The sequence below is a fragment of the Pteropus medius genome, unplaced genomic scaffold (genome assembly GCF_902729225.1).
Source record: "Pteropus medius unplaced genomic scaffold, Ma_sr-lr_union100, whole genome shotgun sequence".
NCBI lineage: Eukaryota > Metazoa > Chordata > Mammalia > Chiroptera > Pteropodidae > Pteropus > Pteropus medius.
Genome location: NW_024344434.1, coordinates 1063013 through 1085790, shown reverse-complemented (window position 1 = coordinate 1085790; position 22778 = coordinate 1063013). Strand labels below are relative to the sequence as shown.

At 44.0% G+C, this 22778-nt stretch overlaps 1 protein-coding gene and 2 pseudogenes across 1 annotated transcript in view; 1 reads left to right on the top strand and 2 right to left on the bottom strand.

The window, feature by feature from the left end:
* SCTR (secretin receptor) overlaps positions 1-22778 on the bottom strand; it is a 78990-nt gene that overhangs the window by 35566 nt on the left and 20646 nt on the right. The gene's annotated exons all lie outside the window — the stretch shown is intronic.
* LOC120610419 (uncharacterized) lies at positions 294-412 on the top strand (annotated as a pseudogene).
* Positions 21536-21651, bottom strand: LOC120610395 (uncharacterized; annotated as a pseudogene).

Sequence of the window (22778 nt, the reverse complement as noted above, 5' to 3'; positions counted from 1 at the left end):
CACTAGGTCCTGACTACTTGAGATCAGGAACCAATGGTGTCCGATGTGCCTTTTCATCTTTGGGACCTTGGACTCTGCCATCTTCATAGTAAGTGCTCAGTGTTGTAGACAAGGGAGGAAGGCAGGCAGGCAGGCACATTATCTCATATAAGCCTCACAAGCACAGGTCTGGAATTTTCTAGAGCAGAAGATGGACCATCTCTTGCCCTAGCTTGCATTAAATGACTTGACGGCAGTGGGCCTCCATCCTGGCTGCAAGTATAACCATCTGGAGAGCTTTAAAAGCATATATAGTCTACGGCCATGCCACCCTGAACAAGCCCAATCCCATCTGATCTTGGAAGCTAAGCAGGGTTAGGCCTGGTTAGTACTTGGATGGGAGACCACCTAGGAAGCCCAAGTGCTATAGGTGTTAAAAAATGAAATAAAAAAATAAAGGATTGTAAGCTGACAAGGTCCTTGCAATCTGTGAGGTCAACCAAGTGTTGCCTCACCTAAAAATAATAATAATAATAAAATAATAAAAACATATATAACTGGGTCCTACACTCAGGGATCCTGATTTAATTGGTCTTAGGTGGGGCCCAAGCATGATATTGTGTTAAAGCTTTCCAGGTAATTCTAATGTAATGACAACCCTTGCCCCATGATTCTCAAACTTCAGTTTGCGTTGGAAGCATCCAGAAGGCTTGTTGAAACAGATAGCTGGGCCCCACCCCCAGAGTCCCAGTGGAGCCTGAAAATTTGTATTTCTAACAAGTTCCCAGGTGGGGCTGATGCTCTTGGTCTGGAACCACGCTTTGAGAGCCACTGTCCCAGCTTTTGGAAGCAGCTACACCAGACTGGTTACTGCATTTGTAAGAGAAATGTTGTTGAGGACATTGCTTCCAGCTCACTGGGTTTCTTTCACAAGGCCCCTCCCAGAAGGAGAACATGGTCTCAATGCAATGAGAAGCTGAACATGGTGAACAACTACTACATATCTGTCCTTAGAGACACTGAATTTGAGGCTGTTCCCTCTTTGACTTGGCTGCTAGGAAACTCAGAGGCAGACTTGTGGTCTACTTCTTATAACTGAAAGACTTGGAAATGAATCAAAAAGATTACCGGTGTCTTCAATGAAAAATGAGGGGTTGTCTAACCCCAATTTTCTGGGTTATCTGATTCTAGGGTCTCTGGACTTTTTTATTGTCTTTGGGGACTTTTATTGTCTTAGAGCTACTCTGCAACTCTGTAAGTTGTAGGTAACTGATAGCAATGCAAATGATTCTTGTCCATAGGCATGCAAATGAATTTTGTCCAATTGTATTTCAACTGGACCAAATTGTATTCAGCTGGTTTTGAATCTATTTGTAAATTCATTTTACCATTTTGCCTTATATGTCAGGTACTTTGAATTCTCTTATGAACTAGCGGTAACATCTTACCGGTTCTCTCATGAATTAAATATAATACTTGACAAGTATTCACTTTTCATTTGTATGCAAATTATGATTATACTCTCTTTTAAAATTTATCATTTAACATAATCAGCCACCAATTCTTCCAAAGTCGATCCCAGGGGAAGAAACTCAGGGAAATTGCTCCCCGTGACAGGCTTCTGCAGACCCATACCACCTGAGATGACATCGCTGTGGGCCGGTTTGACGGGGGCCAGAAATAGAGCTGAGGTGACACTCATGAGATTAGCAGAGTCACCCCTCATCCAGTTTGGGGAACAGAGTACAGACTCCGCACCACAGAGCTCATGACCCCCAGAAAGAGCCAAGACTCTGGAGTCCCACAGGCCTGGGTTCCTGTCTGCCTCACCACCCATCAGTTGCCCTCGCCTATGTCTTCTCTTCCAGGGGAAACAAATGCCTTCCTCCTGAGGTTTTGAAGAGGAAGAGATGAACCTTCACATGGTGGGTGCAGGTGAAAGGCAGCTCCCACCTGACCGGTAAGGGAGGTGGTAGGGAATGGAGGAGAGAGATATGGAGACAGGAGGGCAGGGTTTGGATGTGGCTCCCATAAGGATAGTCAAAGCATCTATGAGGTAAAGGACCAGGTGTCTGTGTCCTTTGAGGAATGTGGGAGATGAGAATATTCCTGAATATTCACCCAACACTGACAGTGAGCCCCGAAATAGGAAGGGCTTAAGCTTATCTCTATCTTGAACTCCCCGAGAGCGCCCAGGCAGGGTTGGGGCTGATTCTCCAGACTTCAGCTGTGGACGCTGTTCGCCAGACCCGAGCAGGGTATCCTGGAGCTCACAGGCCCCTGGGTGACTCTGGTCTCCCCAGCTGTCCTTGGAATGGTGACAGGTCCTGGGAGGGCCTTTTACAGATGATCCACAGTGTCTCTCCACTCAGAGCTATTCCGGCATCTGCAGCCTGGAGGATGAGGCTGGCCCCCTTGTCCTTTTTCTTTCTGCAGAGATCTCCATGCAGCTGCAGGTACCTCGTTTACAGTGCAGTCTCTCTGCCAGCTCAGCCACATCTTTTGTACTGGAAGCAGTGGGGGCCCTTCCAACTGTGAAGAAATTCAGGGGCTTCTTTCCTCACTTTGGGAGAAATGGATTCAGGGCTGGGGCTGACCAGGTCGCCAGGACACTGGCTTAGGGCTCTAGTTCATGACGGTGGACAGCCCATGTCCAGCTGGCCAGACAGATGGGGAGGGTGCCAGGGCATCTGGCAGGCTTCCTGACCTGTGTCATGTCAGGCAAGGCCCATAGGGACACTGGCCTGGTGATGCCAGAAGACAGGGTGGGAGTGGCCGGTAGCCGGTGGCTGGTGGCTGGTGGCGAGAGGTGAGGGAGAGAGGGTAGCAGACTTCCCTAATGGTAAGTGGGGTTCCCTGCCAGCTGATTCACTGCCATGCCCTTCATATCAGCCATGTAGAGAGAAAAGACTGGGGACATCTAAGCCTGTTCTGGACATGCATTAGACATTGTGGAGTCCATAGGGGTCGGGCAGAGTCACTGCCCCAGTACTGAGGAACCCAGGCTCCAAGAGGTGAAGTGACATGTGCGGGGTGACAGAGCTGACCCTGGTGGAGCTGAGATCCTACCTGCCAGACTGACCCTTGTTGGCAGCAGACCTGGATGCTAACTCCACACAGTATTGCTCACATCCTGAGCACTGGAACATGGCCACGCTCCCTCCCAGCCTTGACTTTACTGTCCGGGCATGGAAGGCACAAGAACAGACCCAGGGTGCCCAGTGTGCAAGGAGCACACCCTGGGTGGCGTGCACTTTTAGCTGATACATGGTGGAATACTTTTAATCTTAATAGACAAACATTTTTAAAGAGAATTTTATATGTATTAAAAAGTTAAAGAGCTAGCATATCACATTTGTGATTTTATAGCTACTATTGTTTAGGATGGGGCTTAGTTTTCGAAAAAAGAAAAGTCAGTTGGAGAAAGGGGACTCGTGCACCGTTGGTGGGAATGTAAGCTGGTACAGCCGCTATGGAAAACAGTACTGAGGTTTCTCAAAAAGTTAAAAGTAGAACTATCATATGATCTATCAATTCCACTTCTGGGTATTCATCCAAAGGAAATGAAATCAGTATCTCGAAGAGATATCTGCATCTCCATGTCCACTGCAGCATTATTTACAACAACCACGATATGGAAATAACCTAAATGTCCATCGAAGGAAAATGGATAAAGAAAATTTCAATAATAAAGTATCATTCAGCTTTAAAAAAAGAAGAAAATTTTGCCATTTGTGACAACATGGATGAACCTGGAGGACATTGTGCTAAATGAAATAAGCCAGACCCAGAGAGAGACAAATACTACATAATCTCACTCATACATGGAATCCAAAAAAATTAAAACTCATGGAAGCAGAGAGTAGAATTGTGGTTCCCGGGGGCTGGGGTCGGGGAAATGGGGAGAGGTTGGTCAAAGGAGACAAAGTTGCAGTTATGTGGGATGAATAAGTCTAAAATCTAATACATAGCACGATGAAAAAATTCAGTTGTTTGAAAGGAAAAATTATTAAGGATATATGAGTGCAGGGGCTGCGTGGCTGCTGCTGGGGTGGGGGGACTACGTCTGGGGAGCAGGGGTGGTCCATGTGGCCCCCCGGCTGCTTTCAGGGACCTCCTTTGCTCCAGAGTGTGAGTGGAGGACCTCAGACCCCACTTCCCATGAGGTTCCTGCTCTGAGTTGGGGAAAGGAGGGAGGATATCATGTCCTGCCCTGCCTCCCCCAGGGAGCTCTGGCAGGGAAGGGACAAAGCACCAGACTCGGGTCACTGTGAGAACCTGGTAGTTTTAGGTCCAGAGCAGCAAAGCTTGCCACCTGAGTTAGGGATGAGGACAATTTAATGAGATAAGGGGTTGGTGAGCTTCGTGAACAGAGCCACTGCTACTGAGCCACTAGGGAGGGCTCCCTGCCTCTGGAAAGGCAAGGCTGAAATAAAGATAAATTAGCTGCTTCGTGGGTGAGCAGGGCCCAGGACAGGTGAGGGGCATGCCTCCTACACCTCCGCCATCTTTAATGGGCACCTGTTGCCGCTGACTGCCTGGCTGGAGGCCATGAGATGAAAGGGTGGGGAAGTTTAAGTGAGGAAACAAGAAAAGGCAACATTAGACCACAAATGCCATCTGAGAGAGCAGGGGTGCCTGCTGAGTGCCTGTGGCCCGAGTGGACAGCATGGGATACTGGCTTGAGGCAGGTGATATGGTGGAGATAGGGTAAGCTTTGGACCTAAATCTACTGTGGGCCTGCCACTTACCTCTATGAGCCTCGGTTTCCTCCTGTATAAAATGGACAGAGTAATATCCCCAGGACTTTAGTGGGAATTAGATGATTTGTGTGTGCAGTGCCGTATTTTCTCATCTATTAACCTTTGCTCCTTTTTTTCCTCCTGGTATTTTTTCCCTTTCTCTGTCCTTCCTCCTCAGATTACTGGTTCACAGTCTCAGAGGAGGAAAGGAAAAACCTAAAAGCCCCTGGGGGTTAAAGAGAAATTCTAGCGTAATCAGAATGCTTGGGAGGAAACAGAAAAGGAGCAAGACTTCCCTCAGACTGGGAATAAAGGGAGGGGAAGTGATGAGTAGGACATAGAAGGTTCCAGAATGAGACATTAGTGTCCTGCTGCCTGTCGGCTCCAATGGTGGGATAGCCCAGAAGAGAGATGGCTGTGGGGTCATGTCCAGATCAGCAGGACACAAACAGCCTGGCAGAGCCCATGCCTCCCTGTGAAGCACAGAAGGAGTCACGGGAGCTGAAATAGTGTCTGTCGGCCACCACTCCGTGGAGCAAAGCTCAAAACCAGATGGGCTCCCTCAGACACCATGGCACCGTGTGAATCTCTGAACCCTAGGGCACATTGTGAGGAAGACCCAGAAAGTACCAAGGCTTAGGTTTCTGCCATCCCAAGAGAATTCAGCCAGAATTAAAGTTATAGAAAATGGAGAAAGTTCTACCTTTGCCTACCCTGGAGTTTATAGACAAAGATTGATTTCCTTCATGCTGTGAAATCCCCTGGCACGAGGCCCGCCCAGGGTGGACACTCAGTAATATCAGCTTCCTCTGTCCTGCCACTACCCTGGGATAGAGAAGTGGCTCCAGAGGCAGGTCTGGTGATGGGGAAAAGGTGATCCGAGAGGGCAGGACAGTGCCTTGGCAATGCCTAGATCCCTCATCCAGCCCGGTGCCTGGAGACCAGCCTGCCAGCTCTCTGCTCACTGCAGCCTGCCCTGCGCTCACCCACAGAGGAGTGTCCATCCTGCAGTCCTTGATTTATTTATAAATGAGCTCAGATGGCCTGACAATAACCTGAGACTATTTGGGGAGCAATGTGTCAGGCTGAAGTGACATGGGGCCACGATCAAGCCAGGCCACCCAGGGCCAAGCTACATTGGGCAGTGAGTCTTCCATCCCTCCATGCCCCCTGCATGCTCCCTGATGCTCACCATGCCTGCTAATGGAGGTCACCAGCGAGTCCAAACTCCTCTTGCTGTGCCCCCACATGTCCTCTTCTAACTTTTGCTTTTGTCAGTGTTAACTCTTTGCTCCTTCCTGGAGCTGCTGTATCTGCCTCCCTGGAGCTTCCATGATCCCACTCACATCCCTTCACCCTTTCTCCTCCCCAAGACCCCATGGTAGTTCAGAAGCACCTGATTTCTAGTTTTGTTATGTCTCCCCTTGCTTTTCTCAGCCTACCCGTAGCCCTATCTCTAGACCATCCAAATGGCAACCTGGTGAGGTTTCCTTGGCTTTGCTAATGACCTGACCGACAGTATTTAGGTCAGGAAAGGTGCTGCCTCTTGGTGATGGCTGGACCTCATGCAGCAGTGGTCGGGATGGGGTTGGAGGAACTGAAGTTTCAGGATAGCAAAGGTGTTTAAAAGCACAGCACAGGAGGAAGAGCTAAAGAGCCTGGGATGTTTCTCTTTAAACCAAGAAGCACAGCCCTTTCCAAGAGATGAACTGCCTTGGAAGTAGTGAGTTCCCCACCACTGAAAGTATCCAAGCAGAGAGCGTCATGGAATTAGGAGACTGGGTAATGCTTGAGTCACTGAATGGAAGCTGCACTAGATGAGATAAAGAGCCCTCCAGACCTGAGGCTGAGGCTGCGTCCTTGGAGCAGCTGCCACATCTCCCTGCGGGAGGCCAGCTTGAGGCAAGCTTCTGAGCACTGTATGCTGAGCCCTCCCACTCCCGAGAACTGCACACACTGTACCCTGCCCCAGAGAATCCTCATTCACTCCAAGAACTCTTCTTCACCTGGTCTAAAGCTCTTAGTTTCACACCACCTCTCACACAGATTAAAGATTAATTGGCATGGACAATCTCTAACTAGAAGATCCTCAGGATTTAGTGTCAAAAAATTTGGGCTGAAAGTCCTGTTTTTGCTCTGGGTGATCCTGGGCCTTTCAGAGCCTCGATTTCAGGACCTCGTGGCGCAATGGTAGTGCACCTGACTCCAGAGCCTTGATTTCCTCATCTGTGAAATGGGCACAATGATACTTACTGCACAGGTTGCTATGAGCAGTAAAAAAAAATGTCTAAAATGTTAGAAAACGTAAGCTACTTGTTTCTAAAAACTGAATCGTGTCAAGGAAAGGACAGGGAGAGGTGAGCTGTGGGTGGGGGGAGGTGTTTGGCTGCCAAAGGCCATCAGGAGCCAGAAGGGAACCCCAGAAAAGGACTTGGGAATGTTTGTTAGGAAAAAAAACACGTTAAAAGCCAGCACGTATGAAATACTGACACGTGCTTCAATGTGGGTGAACCTCAAAAACATTACGTTCTGTGGAAGAAGGCAGACACGAAAGGTCACATATTGTATGATTCCATTTACATGAAATGTCCAGAGTCAGCAAATCCATAGGGACAGAAAATAGATTAGCGGCTGCCAAAGGCAGGGGCGAGGGGAGGGTGAGGAGTGATTACTTAGTGGGAAGGGGTTTTATTTTGGGTGAGGAAAATGTTTTGAAACTAGATAGAGGTAGTGGTTGCACAGCATTGTGAATATTCGTTCTGACTTTATTAACAATTAACTAATGCCATTGAACTTCTCACTCTAAAATTATGTGCATTGCACCTCAATAAAAAAAGCACCCCCCACCCCCCTCCCCCCAAAATGTAGCCAGCCCATTCCTTCCTGCCCATGTTGTTTGGGAGTGGGCAACCAGCTGGCTGAGACAAGAAGAAAAAGATGGCATGTCCCCATCTTGAAAGTGAGGACACTAAGGCCCAGAGAGGATCAGTGTCTTGCTCAAGGTCACACAGCCCCTACGTGACAGTAGCACATATGCCCAGGTCTGACTGCCAAGGCCACACCTTTCTTGCCACCACGCTGTCTCTCTGGAACATTCTTCCCTAGGGAAAGCCAAAGCCCTTGTACCAGCCAGCTCTGAGGGGGTATCGGCTTCTGTAAACAGAGCAATAAATAGCCCGGGAGAGCAGGACATGCAGCTAATAGGGCGACCCTGAAACATTCCCACAAAATGCTGGGGAGGCCTTGGCTATGTAACCCGGAATAGCTGAAGAGTTAATTTTTTATTTGTGATAAGTGTGCCAGGCTAGGTGACAGCTCCGTTGAGCGTTTCCTGTGATTTGTCTGGAGTTCAAATATTAACTTCCTCCCCAGGGAGGACCGAGCAGCTTAATCATTAACCCTGTGCCTCCGAAAGAGAGTCCTGCCAGCCCCTCCCTGCCTTGGGTGTCAGCCCTTCTTGGGGATGGAGGTACTGTGGGCCACGGGCCTCTGTGGCCTGGGGACTTTTGGAGTCATGCTCCTCGGGAGAGCTGCTGTGGCCAGCAAGGCCTGGGTTACAGGGCTAGGCTGAAACCTGGGTGACCTCAGCCTCAGCCCTGCCACCCGCCTGGTTCTGATGTGGATACGGTGGACTGTGCTCAATCCCAATGGCTCTACCCTTTGTCATTCCTCCTCCTTTCTCAGTCTTTGTGGGAATTTTCCCCTCGTCCACCACATCTGTTCTAAACTCCAAAATGGATCTTTGGCTCTGCTTATCAACCTCTCAGCAGAGCAGGGCTGAAGATTTTCCCAGCAGGCCAGGGCATTGGATATCTTCTGTCTTGGGGGCTTTCAAAGCAACAGACCTCTTTCCCTGAATGAAAACTGCAGAAGGCCAACATGCAACATGCAGAAGGCCGAGTGGCCTGAGCCATGTGTGGCAGAGTGGGGCCAGGGTGGGGCCAGCGTGGCTACCCTTTCACTCACTGCCCTTAGCCTTGCCAAACACAATCTCAAATATTGCAAATCCAGCACATGCTTTTCTCATATAAGGAGAAGAGAAGGACGAGGTTTGGACCTTACCGACGTCTCCAAAGGGAATTAGAAGCGGAATCAGTGTAGGGGTCCCTAACGAGCTTTCTCAGCCCTGGATGCACAATTAGGACCACATGGAAGCCTTAGGGAAAAGAAATGACCAGATCAGTCCACCTGGGCCTGGGCATGCTTACAGTTTCCCCAAGGACTGTAAATGTGAGGTCGGCATCCATTGGATGACTGGGTAAGTAGTTCATGGGAGAAGACTCTGTGCAGGTGGGCAGAGGGCCCAAGTGGACCCCACCTATCCATGGCAGAGGTCGGCCTGTCTGTGATAAAGAGCTAGGGCAGAGAGGCCATCAGGGAAGCTCTCTGCTGAGATGAGATGTCCTACCTTCATGTGTTTTCAACAGCGCCATGAGATCATAAGATTGTTATCTCCATTATAAAATGGGCAAGTTTGGAGCAGAAGAGTGAAGTCTCTCTCCCAAAGTGGCAGAGAGGAAGCAGCAGTGCTGAGATTTTGGCTGGCTCCATCTGTCCCACAGCCTTGCACTCAGTTCACCAGATCCAGCCTGTCAGTGGACTTGCAGCCGACTGCCTTCTCCCACGGTTGCAAGAGTGACTCTACCTTTGCACTGGCGGAGCCCAGCAGGAGCATCAGCGCACCCAGAAGGTTGAGCAGGAGGCCCGAGCCAATGGAGTCACTTGGGGCTTGAGTGGGATAAGCGATCACTCAGTGTTCTTTATGGGAGGATCTAGGAGGGCTAGGAACTCACTTTTCTGCTCCCAGGTTGGGCTCTGGAGAGCATCCCTTCATGGGTGACATGGGTTACACTGCTCACTTCAATTAATTTGTGACAAGTTGGACAAGCTGGAGGTCATTCACATCCTCTGTGGGTTCCTCGCTCCCTTAAAGTCTCTGCCTTATCTCCTACTCTCTCTTTAGGGGCAGGTCTTTTTTGTTTTCTCCTCTCTCCCCGCTCCCAGTCAAGTATTTACACTCGCTCATTCGGTCCACAAACACACACTGAGTACCTGGTCTTGCAGGCTCTGTACCATGCACTGAGGAAGAAGAGGAGAAAAACACGATTCCTGCTTCAGGCCGAGGCAGGGAAAGTCCAGTAAACACATCTCTATAATGGAGTGCAGAGGTGCTAGGAGGGAGAGAAACAGAGGCTCCTGCAGGAGCCAGGTGGCTGGCTACACCAGTGGAGCTAAGGGTAATCAGGAAGTAATTCCTGGAGAGTTTTTAAAAGGATAGTGGTTAATAGAGTGAAGAAGAGAGAATGGTGTTGTAGCAGAGGGATCAGCATGTCCAAAGGCCCAGAGGAACTGACACATGAAAGGAACTGACACAGTCAAGAAATTGCAAGCGATTTGGTTGAGGCATGTGGAAATGTTTGAGCTGGCCGGAGGCATGGACAAGGGCCAAGTCAGGAGCCGGATCTCATCCTGGAACCACTAGAGAGCAATGGGACATTTGAAACATAACAGGTGCTAAACTTCGACATAACCGCCCCTTACTTCTCAATATGAACTGAAATCACTATCATCTGTCCCAGAGGCTCGGTGTTCCAAGCCTTAGCTCTCAGGGACGCGTGAGAGCTCCATGCCCTGTCACTGGGATTTTAGGCATTCACCTTAGGAACATGCAGACAAAGGGCAGCTGCTAACTCTGCTGTACTCAAGGCTTGCTTCTTCGTCAGTGCCTTGCTCTCTGCTATTCCAGACAGTTTCTGGGGTAGTAGGAGGGCCCAGGAAATCAGGAGGCTTTGTCTCAATCATGTCCCCACAGGCAGCTCTCATAGAGAGGAAGGAAATGCTTGAACTGTGAAAGAAAGTCATCCTGTTCTTGTCCCTCGGGCAGCAGATGGGTGAATTAGCTAAAGCATACTGCAACACCAAATAGCTTGGCCTCTGCCACTTTGACACCCTGATTTTCCTCCTGTCTCTGGCTGCTCCTGAGGATGAGTGCCCACTCCTGGGGACTTCCTCTTCCCCCTCTCACATCCTCACCACGGGCAACCGCAGCCTAATTGCCGCCTGTACAGAAGAATCCCCAACCCTGATCTCTTAAAGGCTCAGCTTCACATGTCTAAAGCCCAACTCATGGTCTTCTCCCCCAAAATAGCTGGTCTCCCTTCACCTCTTTCTGCAGTTGCTCAAGTCAAACAGTCGAGGGTCTTCCTGGACATCTTCGCTCCTGAACCCATCACCACATCCTGCCGATGTTACCACGAAGCAGCCCTTACCTGTGTCCACTCCTCTCTGCCTCCTCCCCCTGGAGCAGACCCTGCCCATGTCTCCTTTGTCTTTACCTTTTCTGCACACACCAACCCACTTTCAGATGCTGGCCCCCAAATTCCTTTGTCCGAGGGCTTTCTCTAGCTGTAGACACCCACTTTGCTCCCAAGCACAGCAGGCTGAAAGTGCAAGGGAATTAATGCTCCCTCCCCAGAAGCAGTCCCTGGCTCTGACTGATAGGGAGCCAGGGGACAAATACACCAGCACCTTTTTCACTCCCAGGCTTGTGTTCTGTGTTGGCTAAAGTGCTCCAGGGGAATTAAGCTCCTGTTGCCCCTCAGCTATAATGCAACGTTTTCCAGACTCCTTCCCTTCTCTGTCTGGTTCCCCCACACCTCTACTGTTTTTTCCTGGAATCACCTGCCAAATAAACTGCTTGCATTTGAATATTTGTCCCAGGGCCTGATTCTGGGGAACCCAAATGAAGACATGCTGTCTAGTCTCAATAACTATTATCTCTTGTGTAGACCACCAACCTCGCAATGTGTCTCTCTGAACTTACTCCTGTCCTTCTCCAATGCACCTTCCACACTGCATCAAAGATGATCTTTTCATAATGCAGGGCTTTCCATCACTCGTAGGATCAGGATGAAAATTCTCCACGTGGTCAGTAAGGTCCTGAATGCTGTGGCCCTGAAGCTTCTCAAGTTCACGTTGCAGCAGGCTTCCTCTCATCCCAAGGCTGTGTTCCAGGCACAGTGGTCTTCCTCAAACGTACCATGCTCCCTCCCACCACAGGGCTGCTCCCCTGTTCTCTCTGCCTGCGTGCTCTTTCTCCTTTTCTTTGCCTAGTAATTATTATACATCCTTAGGTACCAGCCAGACATCACTTCCTCAGGAAAGCCTTCCTGGAGTCACAGACCAAGGCAATTTGTCATTATTCGACTAACAGCGCCTGCCCCAGACAGAGTCATAATGGCTGTGGCAGAGACCCTCTGTTGCCCATTCTCTTTTCACACGAACAAAATATAACCTTGTTCAAGGCAGCCACATGCACAGCTAAAAATCTCAAGCTCCAGCCTTAATTATAGCCAGGAGTGGCCACACAGTTCAGTTCTGGCTCATGCAGTGTAAGTAAAAGGCCCCTGGAGAGTTTAAGGAAAGAACAACTTTCCAGTATATCTCATCCTCCCTTCTTGTGACTTTCTTCTCCTTCCTGCCAGAAACTTAGGTGCTCTCCTCTCCTCTCTGGAGGCGTAGCAACTATCTTTTGACAATGAGGCATATGCTGCACATGCCTCATTGCAGAAAGACAAGACGAAAGAATTTGGGAGCTGATGACATCCTGGAACTTTACACCAGTTCTGGTCTTTTATACTATGCAAAAAACCAACTCCTGTTTAATGAAGTTAGTGTACTAAGCTTCACTATGTGCAGCAAAATGCATTTCTAAGTGATAAGAGAGGAGACTATGTACCTTTTTTCTTGCCATTATGTCTTTTATTCTCACCATTCCCACCTCATTACGGTAAAAGTTAAGTATTTTGTGAATGAATGCTTTTAAATTTACACCAGCTCCATAAAGTAGATGTGAAAACTGAGGCTCAGAGACATTAAGTACTTTTTCAAGATCATATAGGTCTGTCTAATTTAAAAGACAGACCTATGGGGCCCTCCCCTGTCTTCCTTTTCCTTTTCTTTTAAAAATGGAGGTAAAATTCACATAATGGAGATCAGGGCTGCTTTCTCCCTTGAGCCCCAAACACATTTTGTTGTCATTGCCACATCTGGTCAGGCAGTAGTTTTCCCCTGAGCTGCTAAAAAAGGACAGGCAGGGAGAGGAGAAGGCCTTGGCGGAGATGGGTGAAAGACTGAAGGAGGCAGCAGCACAGCAGGCGTAGCAGCTTAGGAGCGGCAGAGTTCCTGAGAGTGTGAGAGCACAGCAGTGGTGGGGATAGAAGGAGTCACTAGCTTTGCCATGCTGGACGAGAAACTGGACAACCGACAGCTCAAGAATTTCAAGAACAAAGGCCATAACTTAGAGAAAAGAATATTGCAAAAGGATATGTATAGTCTATAAGCCGACAAACTGGATAACCTAGATGGAATGGATAAATTCCTAGAAACAAACAACCATCAAGACAGAAGCATGAACAAATAGAAAATCTGAGCAGACCTCTAACTAGTAAGGAGATTGAAGCTGTAATAATAACAATAATAATAATAATAATAATAATAATAATAATAATAATATCTCCCTACAAAAAAAGCCCAGATGGCTTCCCTGATAAATTCTGTCAAACATTTAAAAAAGAATGAATACCAATCCTCCCCAAACTCTTCCAAAAAACTGAAAAGGTGGAAACACTTTCAAAATCATTCTGTGACCAATATTATCCTGATACCAAAGCCACACAAAGACTCTACGAGAAAAGAAAACTACAGATTAATATCCTTGATAAACATTGATGCAAAAATCCTCAACAAAATACTAGCAAACTGAATTGAATAGCACATTAAAAAGATTATAAACCATGACTAAGTGGGATCTATTCTTGCAACACAAGCATAATTCAACATATGAAAATTCATCAATGTAATACACCATATTAATAGAATGAAAGACAAAAACAATATAATCATCTAAATTGATACAGAAAAAGCATTTGACAAGATTCAATACCCTTTCATGATTAAAAAAAAAACTTATACAGGAATAAAAGAAAACTATCTCAAGAAAATAAAAGCCATGTATGAAAAGCCCACGGCAAATATCACACTCTATTGTGTAAGAGTGAAAGCTTTTCCTGTAAAAGGAGGAACAAGACAAAGATGCTCACTTTTGCCACTTGTATTCAGCACAGTACTGGAAGTTCTAACTATGGTAATTAGGCAAGAAAAATAAATAAAAGGCATTCAAAGTGGAAGGAAAAAAAGTAAAATTATCTCTGCTCACAGATGACATGATCTTATATGCAGAAAACCCTAAAGAGTCCAAAAAACTGTTAGAACTAATCAACACAAAAATCAATTGTATTCCTATACGCTAATGAGGAATAATCTGAAAAAAAAATGAAGAGAGAAGTCCATTTATAACAGCATCAAAAAAAATACTTAGGAATAAACTAACAAATGAAGTGAAAGATTTGCAAACTGAAAACTACAAAATGTTGCTGAAAAAAATTAAAGAAGGCACAAATAAATGGAAAGATATCCTATGTTCATGAATTTGATGACTTAATAGTATTAAGATGTCAATACTACCTAAAGTGATCTATGGATTTAGCAATCTCTATCAAAATCTCAATGACAGAAATATTTTGTTTAGTATTTCTTTAGTATTTATTTCACGTTATTTGCATAAATAGAAAAATCTATCCTAACATTTTTAATTGAATCCCAACGAACCTGGAATAGCCAAAACAATTTTGAAAAAACAAATTTGGGGATCTCACATGTTCTGATTTCAAAACTTACTACAAAGCTACGGTAATCAAAACGTGTTATTGGCATAAAGACTGATATATATTATAGACCAATAAAATAGAATAGAAAGCTGAGAAATAAACCTTAACATAATGGTCAAAGGAATCTTATGCCAAAACTATTTAATGGAAAAGGATAATCTTTCAACAAATGGTGCCTGGAAAATTGGATATCCACATGCAAAAGAACAAAGTTGGAATCTTACCTTACACCATGTAGAAAAATTAACACAGAATGGACCAAAAACCTGAATATAAGAGCTAAATCTACAAAATTCTTAGAAGAAAACACAGGGGGAAATCTTCATAGGATTGGATTTAGCAATGATTTCTTGGATATGATACCACTAAAAAGAACAGACAACAATTGTAAAAATAAATACATCAGACTATATCAAACTTAAAAACTTCTGTGCATCAAATGATACAATCAACAGAGTGAAAGGGCAATCTATACAATATGAGAAATTATTTGTAAATCATATATCTGATAAGAGGTTAATATCTAGAATATACAAAAAATTCCTACAACTCAACAACAAAACAAACAACCCTATTTAAGAATGGGCAAAGGACTTCAAAAGACATTTCTTCAAAGAAGACATACAAATGTCCAGCACATGAAAAAATGCTCAACGTCACCGACCATTAGGGAAATACAGATCAAAACCACAATGAGATACCACCTCACACACATTAGGATGAGTACCATCAAAAAACAAAGAGAAAATAACGAGTGTTGGTAGAGATCTGGAGAAATTAGAATCTTTATGCACTGTTGGTGAGAATGTAAAATGGTGTAGCCACTATAGAAAATAATATAGTGCTTCCTCCAAAATTAAAAATAGAATTACAATATGGTCCAGAAATTCTACTTCTGGGTATATACCTATAAGAAATGAAAGCAGAGATTTAGAGATATTTCCACACTCATGTTCATAGCACCATTATTCACAATAGCTAAAACTAGATGCAACCCAAATGCCCTTCAGTGGAGGAATGGATAAATAAAACGTGGGATCTTATTCTGCCTTAAAACAGAAGGAAATTCTGGTATATGTTACAACATTGATGAACTTTGAGAACATTGTGCTAAGTAAAATAAGCCAATCACAAAAAGACAAATATTATGTGATTCCACTTCCATGAAATACATAGAACAGCCAAATTCATAGAAACAGAAAGTAGAATAATGGTTTCCCAAGGATAACAGAAGGCAGAAAAGGGAGTTGTTAAATGGATGTAGAGTTCCAGCTTTGCAAGATGAAGAATTTTGGAGATTGAATGCACAACAATGTGAATATACTTAACACTACTGCATCGTACACTTAAAAATAGTTAGGATGGTAAATTTTATGTTATGTGTTTTTATTACACTTACATTTTTTAATTTTAAAATTATTAAGACAGTAAACTTTATGTTATATATATTTTACCACAACTAAAAAAAAAACTGACAATACCAAATGCTGACAAGGATGTGGAGCAACAGGTGCTATCATTCCTTGCTTGTGGGAATGCAAAATAGAACAGCTATTTTGCAAGACAATTTAGCAGTTTCTTACAAAACCGAAAATACTCTTACTATATGATCCAGAAATTATGGTCTTTCGTACTTATCCAAATGAGTTGAAAACTTATGTCCACACAGAGCACCTTTATTTATAATTGACCAAACTTGGAAGTGACCAACATGTCTTTCAGGAGGTGAATGGATAAACTGTAGTACACCCAGACGATGGAATATTATTCAACTTTGAGAAGAAATGAACTATTAAGCCATGAAAAGACATAGAGAAAGCCTTAAATGTACATCACTAAGTGAAAGAAATTAATCTAAAAAGGATACATATTGTATGGCTCCAACTATATGACATTCTGGAAAAGGCAAAACTATGGAGACAGTAAAAAAAAAGATCAGTGGTTGCTAGGAGTTAGAGAAGAGGGAGAGATGAATAGGTAGAACCCACAAAATATACAATACTAAGAGTGACGCTATTGTAAACTATGGATTATGTGTCCATGTAGGTTTATCAATTATAATAAATGTGCCACTCTGTATAGGATGTTAATGGCTCCCCTACCTACCTAGCTGTGTGTTTGGGGCGGATGAGAACCAGGAGTATATGGAAACTCTCAGTACTTTCTGCTCAATTTTGCAGTGAATTACTCTAAAACAATTGTGTTTGTAAAAAATTACATAATGTTAAATTAACCATTAGCCATTTTTAAGTGCACAATTCAGTGGCATTTGGTACATTCACAGTATTGTGCAACCATCTCTATCGAGTTCTAAGACATTTGCACCATCACCAAGAGGAAACTCCTAAGCAGTAACTCTCCATTCCTCCTCTCATTAGTGCTTGACAAGCACTGATCTAATTTTTGTCCTTATAGACTTACCTAATGTGGGCATTTCATATAAATAAAATCATATAAGGTAAATGCTGTGCTCACCTCCTCCCATGACCACATATAAAGTTACAACTAAACTACAGAACAACCATCATTGAGTATCGCCTGAAGTCTAGCTGACCAGAAGTCCTATAATGAAGGACGTACAGAAAAAGCCACAATGAGACTGGTAGGAGTGGCAAAGATGAAAGATGGGCTGGTCACACACCCATGTATGGCAGTTAAAAATTGGGAGAAATATCTCAGCTATGGAGGTCCCCCCTGAGGAGTGCAGAGTCTCAGCCTCACACCAGGCTCCCAAGCCCAGTGTTCCAGGGCCAGGAAAAGAAGGCTCCATAACTTCTGGCTATGAAAACCAGCAGAGATTGTGGCTGAATGAGACAGAGGGCTGCTGGAATTCTCAGTGTTTCTCTTAAAGGGATGGTGCACAGACTTACTCGCTGACAGACTCACTCCTTTGAGCTCTAGTGCTGGGGCAGTAGTGCAGAAGGCACCAGGGACATATGGGGAGGACCTGAATTGTCTGGCTTCAGGGCAAGGGCTGGAGGGGCAGCTTTATCCCAGACAGAAGTGCTCACAGAAGCCATTATTCCTTTGTTGAGCCCTCACTTCCACCCAGTCTGCACACACAGGCAGGCACCACATTTGAATCTCCATCAATCTGGCTAACACTATTCGCCACCTCAGCCTCGCCCCCTGCCCCCCACTGCCCTGGCGATTACCTGAGACTCCTGCCCGCCCAACTTGCAGGCCCACCCAAGCCACTTCCAGTGGCTTTTCCATATAAATGGCCTGTCTTGGCTCATGCTGTGGACTTTATAAAATTTCTCAAAGGTTCACAAACCCCAAACAAACAGCATCTGGCCTCGGCATGCCCTGTTCTTCTTGCTAAGCAGCCCCAAGCTTGGCACTAGGGCAGCCACTCTCATTTCATAGCTTTGCCTTCCCCAGGCACCTCTGAGCCCAGCACAAGTGGCAGCCATCTACAGATCACTTTGTAGCTCATACCAGGTGTCCTCGGGCAGGGCACAGGCAATGGCTGACCTTGGTCTGCAACTGAGTCGGTTCCAAGATGCCCCAGAGCCAACATATCCAGCGGCCAGCTTCAGACCACATCAGAACACCATCCAACAAACTCCATAAATGACATACCCAAATGGCAGACTCGGCAGACACCAGAGCCCTGCTAAAGTGAATCCTGTTCCACAGGGTCAGCCCCTGCACAACAGCTCCTCTGCTGTAGTCACAGCCAGTCCTCACAATGATCAACTTGAATGTAAATCCCTCCCAATGTTGTGCCAACAGCAATCAAGGCACAACTACAACAGGAGGGCATATGCAACTCACACTAGGGATACAACTGGAGCACCCAGCTCAGATGCAGGGAGACTGCATCACTAGGCCCCACAGGACACCCACTATGTAAAGCCACTTTACCAAGACCGGGAGACATATCAGTTTTACCTGATACATAGAAACAACCATAGAGAGGCAGCCAAAATGAGGAGACAAGAAACATGTCTCAAATGAAAAAATAGAACAAAGCTCCAGAAAAAGAACTAAACAGAATGGAGACAAGCAACCTCTAGATGCAGAGTTCAAAACACTAGTTATAAGAATGCTCAATGATCTCAGAAAACACCCAATCAGAACAGAAAAAAGAAAAAAGAATCCAAAAAGAATGAGGAATGTTTAAGGGAACTCTGGGACAACATTGAGTGTACTGACATTATCATCCTGGGGGTAGAAAAAGGAGAAGAGAGAGAGCAAGAACCTGAAAACCTATTTGAAAAAATGATAGAAAACTCCCCTACCCTGGCAAAGGAAATAGATACACAAGCCCAGGAAGCACAGAGAGACCCAAACAAGATGAACACAAAGAGGCCCACAGCAAGACACATCATAATTAAAAGGCTTAAGATTAAAATGAAATAGGGAGCCTTAAAGCAGCAACAAAAAAGCAGTTAGTTACCTACAAGGGAGTTTCCATAAGACTGTCAGCTGATTTCTCAACAGAAACTTTGCAGACCAGAAGGGACTGGCACAAAATATTCAAAGTGATGAAAAGAAGGACCCACAATCAAGATTACTCTACCCAGCGAAGCTATCACTTAGAATCAAAAAAAAAAAAAAAAAAAAAAAAAAAAAAAAAAAAAAAAAAAATAAGATTAAGAGCTTCCCAGACAAGAAAAAATTAAAGGAGTTCATCATCACAAAACCAGTATTACAAGAAATAGTAAAAGGGTTTCTTTAAGAAGAAGAAAACAAAGATAAAAAATGTGAATAATAAAATGACAATAACTACATGTTTATCAACAATTACTTTAAATGTAAATGGATTAAATGCTCCAATCAAAAATCATAGGGTAGCTGAATGGATAAGAAAGCAAGACCCTTACATATGTTGCCTATAAGAGACTCGCCTCAGATCAAAAGACATGCACAGACTGAAAGTAAAGGAATGGAAAAGGTATTTCATGAAAATGGAAAATTTTTTTGAAAAAATGCTAGGGTAGCAATACTTACACCAGACAAAACAGACTTTAAAACAAAAGCAATAACAAGAAACAAAGAAGGACCCAGCAATTCCATTTCTGAGTTATTTCCAAAGAAACCCAAAACACAATTCAAAAGACATATGCATCTATATGTTCATTGCAGCATTGTTTACATGGCTAAGATATGGATGCAATATAGGTGTCCATCAATAGATGAACGAAGAAGAAAAGGTGCATACATACAATGGAATATTACCCAGCCATAAAAAAGAATGAAATCTTGTCATCTGCAATAACTTGGATGGTCCTAGAAGGTATTACGCTGAGTGAAATAAGTCAGACAGAGAAAGACAAATATATGATTTCACTTATATGTGGGATATAAAAGAGAAAACAAATAAACAACAACAATAACAAAAAAAAAAAACAGAAAAACTAATCGGAGAACATTTTGATGATTGTCAGATGGGAGAGGGGTTGGAGGGATGGGTGAAAAAGAGGAAAGGATTAAGAAGTACGAATTGGATTCAGAAACATAGCAGAGTGAGAGATGTCCCCAGATCTCTCCCCTTGAAACAACAATAAGCTGAACATCTAAAACTAAAAAAAACCCCAAACTGCACATCAGCACGTCTGAGGGTGGGATCTGCGAATAAGAGCTACCAAGGTCAGAACCCCGGGAGTCGATTGGTAGACTGGGAGAAACAAACAAGCTGCCTCTCGGAGCTTCCTGCAGGAGGAGGGTGAAGGGAGAAAGTGCAACTGGTTCCTTGAACAGCACTGCCTGAGAGAGCTGTGAGCTCCATGCAGTGGCAGTGCCCAGGGATTAGGACAGAAAGCAGAGAAGTGGGAACAGCAGAGGAGTTTACCAGCCAAGTTGCAAAACGGGAGGCTGAGCAACAGCCCCATCCCCCAACCCAAAGGGCCCCTCCTCCCATATCCTCCAAGACCAAACACAGCAGAGCCCCAGGGGAACTGAGCAAATGCGATCGAAATTATCGCTAACACTGACAGGGACTGATACTGAGGATAGCGAGTATGATTGAATATCTATAAGAAAAAAGGCATTATTAAAATATTACATAAAGCAGGGATCCAAGAGGCTTAGACGCTACCTACTGGAAACCAAAAGAAAAACACCTTCTTTGCAACAGGCTAAAGAGAAACATTTATATAATAAATCTTCTTCCTGGAAAAAAAAAAATAGAATACACTTCCATTAATGCCTAAGTGGAAAAATAGTTCATTAAACACCATGAACAACCATGGTGACAAGGCAGCTCAGAAAGAAAGAGAAAAATCTCCAGAAAATAAGCTTAAAGACATAGAAATATGTGACTTAAAGGACAGAGAATTCAGGATGGTACTTCTGAAAAAACTCGATGAGATCCAAAACAATTCATATCAACAATTTCAGGAACCGAAAAGACAACTGGATGAGCAGAATGAGTTCTTCAGCAAAGAGATTGAAACCCTCAAAAAGAACCAAATAGAACTTCTGAAGATGAAGAATGCACTTCAAAAGATGAAAAATAAAATAGCAAGCTTGGGAAATAGAGTCGACCAAATGGAGGAAAGGATCAGTGATATTGAAGACAGAAATTTAGAAATAAATCAGAAGGAAGAAGAGAGAAACCAAAGAATGAAAAAGAATGAAAGAAAAATACAATAACTACCTGATACCATCAGGAGAGGAAACATAAAAATAATAGGCATTCTCAAAGGGGAGGAAAAGGAGCAAGGATTAGAAAGCATTTTCAGACAAATAGTTGATGAGAATTTCCCAAATCTCAGGAATGAGCTGGAGCTTGGAATTCAAGAAGTTAACAGAACATCCAATTATTTCAACCCAAAAAGGCCTTCTCCAGGACATATTGTATTAAAATTATCAAAAATCAATGACAAAGAAAGAATTCTCAGGGCAGCCAAGGAAAAGAAGACAATAACCTGTAAAGGAAAACCCATTATTATCATTGGACTTCTCAGCACAAACCTTACAATCCAGAAAAAAGGGGAAACCAATATTCAAACTATTAAATGAAAGGAACTACCAGCCAAGAATAATGTATCCAGCAAAACTCTCCTTTATTTTTTTTATTTATTTATTTATTTATTTATTTATTTATTTATTTATTTATTATTTATTATTATTTTATGCCTACAGCACCTGGTCTTCCTAGGTGGTCTCCCATCCAAGTACTAACCAGGCCCGACCCTGCTTAGCTTCCGAGATCAGTCATCAGGCTTGTTCAGGGTGGTATGGCTGTAGACCATGGACCATGGCCCCACTGAGGCGTGAACTCAGGACCTTCTGCATGTAAAGCAGACGTGCTAACTGCTACACTATGGGACCACATCCAAAACTCTCCTTTAGATATGAAGGAGAAATAAAGATGTTTCCAAACACAAAAACTGAGGGAATTCTCTACTACAAAGCCTGCATTACAGGAAATTCTGAAAGGGATCTGCTCACCTAAAACAAAATGACAAACAAACAAAAAAAACATAACTAGGAAGGCTACTAGCAGGCAGATAGAAGCAGAGGAGTGCAACCCTTACTAAGAACAGGGCATTATAAGCTTAAAATAAGAAGAGATTTGCTATACCAAGATAGTAATGAACGTTCAGCATACATAGGGACAAACTGAGACAACAATGACTAAAAAGGGAGGATTCAAAGATCCAAATTCGCAAAGGAGAACGGAAATAAGGCACACACACAGAAGAAAAGGGATGACCGTATATACACAACTATCCTTTTCATGCTTGTAATGGTAACCACAGGCCAAAGATTTAGAACTGAAGTACATAACATAAAACAAGAAGGACCAGAGGGACAACCCACAAAAGCCAATCAAAATAAAGAAAACAGAAACACAAGGACAAGGAAGCAATGGAAACACCAAGTTACCAGAAAGCAAAACATAAAATGGCTCTAAGAAAACCTCATATTTCAATAATCACTCTAAATGTAAATGGACTGAGCTCACCAATAAAAAGGCACAGAGTTGCAGATTGGATCAAAAACAAAACCCAACCATATGCTGCCTCCAAGAGACACATCTCAGTTCCAAAGACAAATATAGACTAAAAGTGAAAGGGTGGAAAATGATATTTCAAGCAAATGACATTCAGAGAAAAGCGGAAGTAGCAGTACTAATATCGGACGAACTAGACTTTGAAATAAAAAAAGGTAAAGAAAGATACCAAGGGACACTTCATAATGATAAAGGGAATCATGCACCAAGAAGACATAACAATTATTAGTATCTATACTCCAAATCAGAGACTTCAGAAATATGTAAAGCAATTACTAACAGAACTAAAGGAAGAAACAGACCAAAACACTATTGTAGTAGGAGACTTAAATACCCCACTGTTGGATGTGGACAGATCAT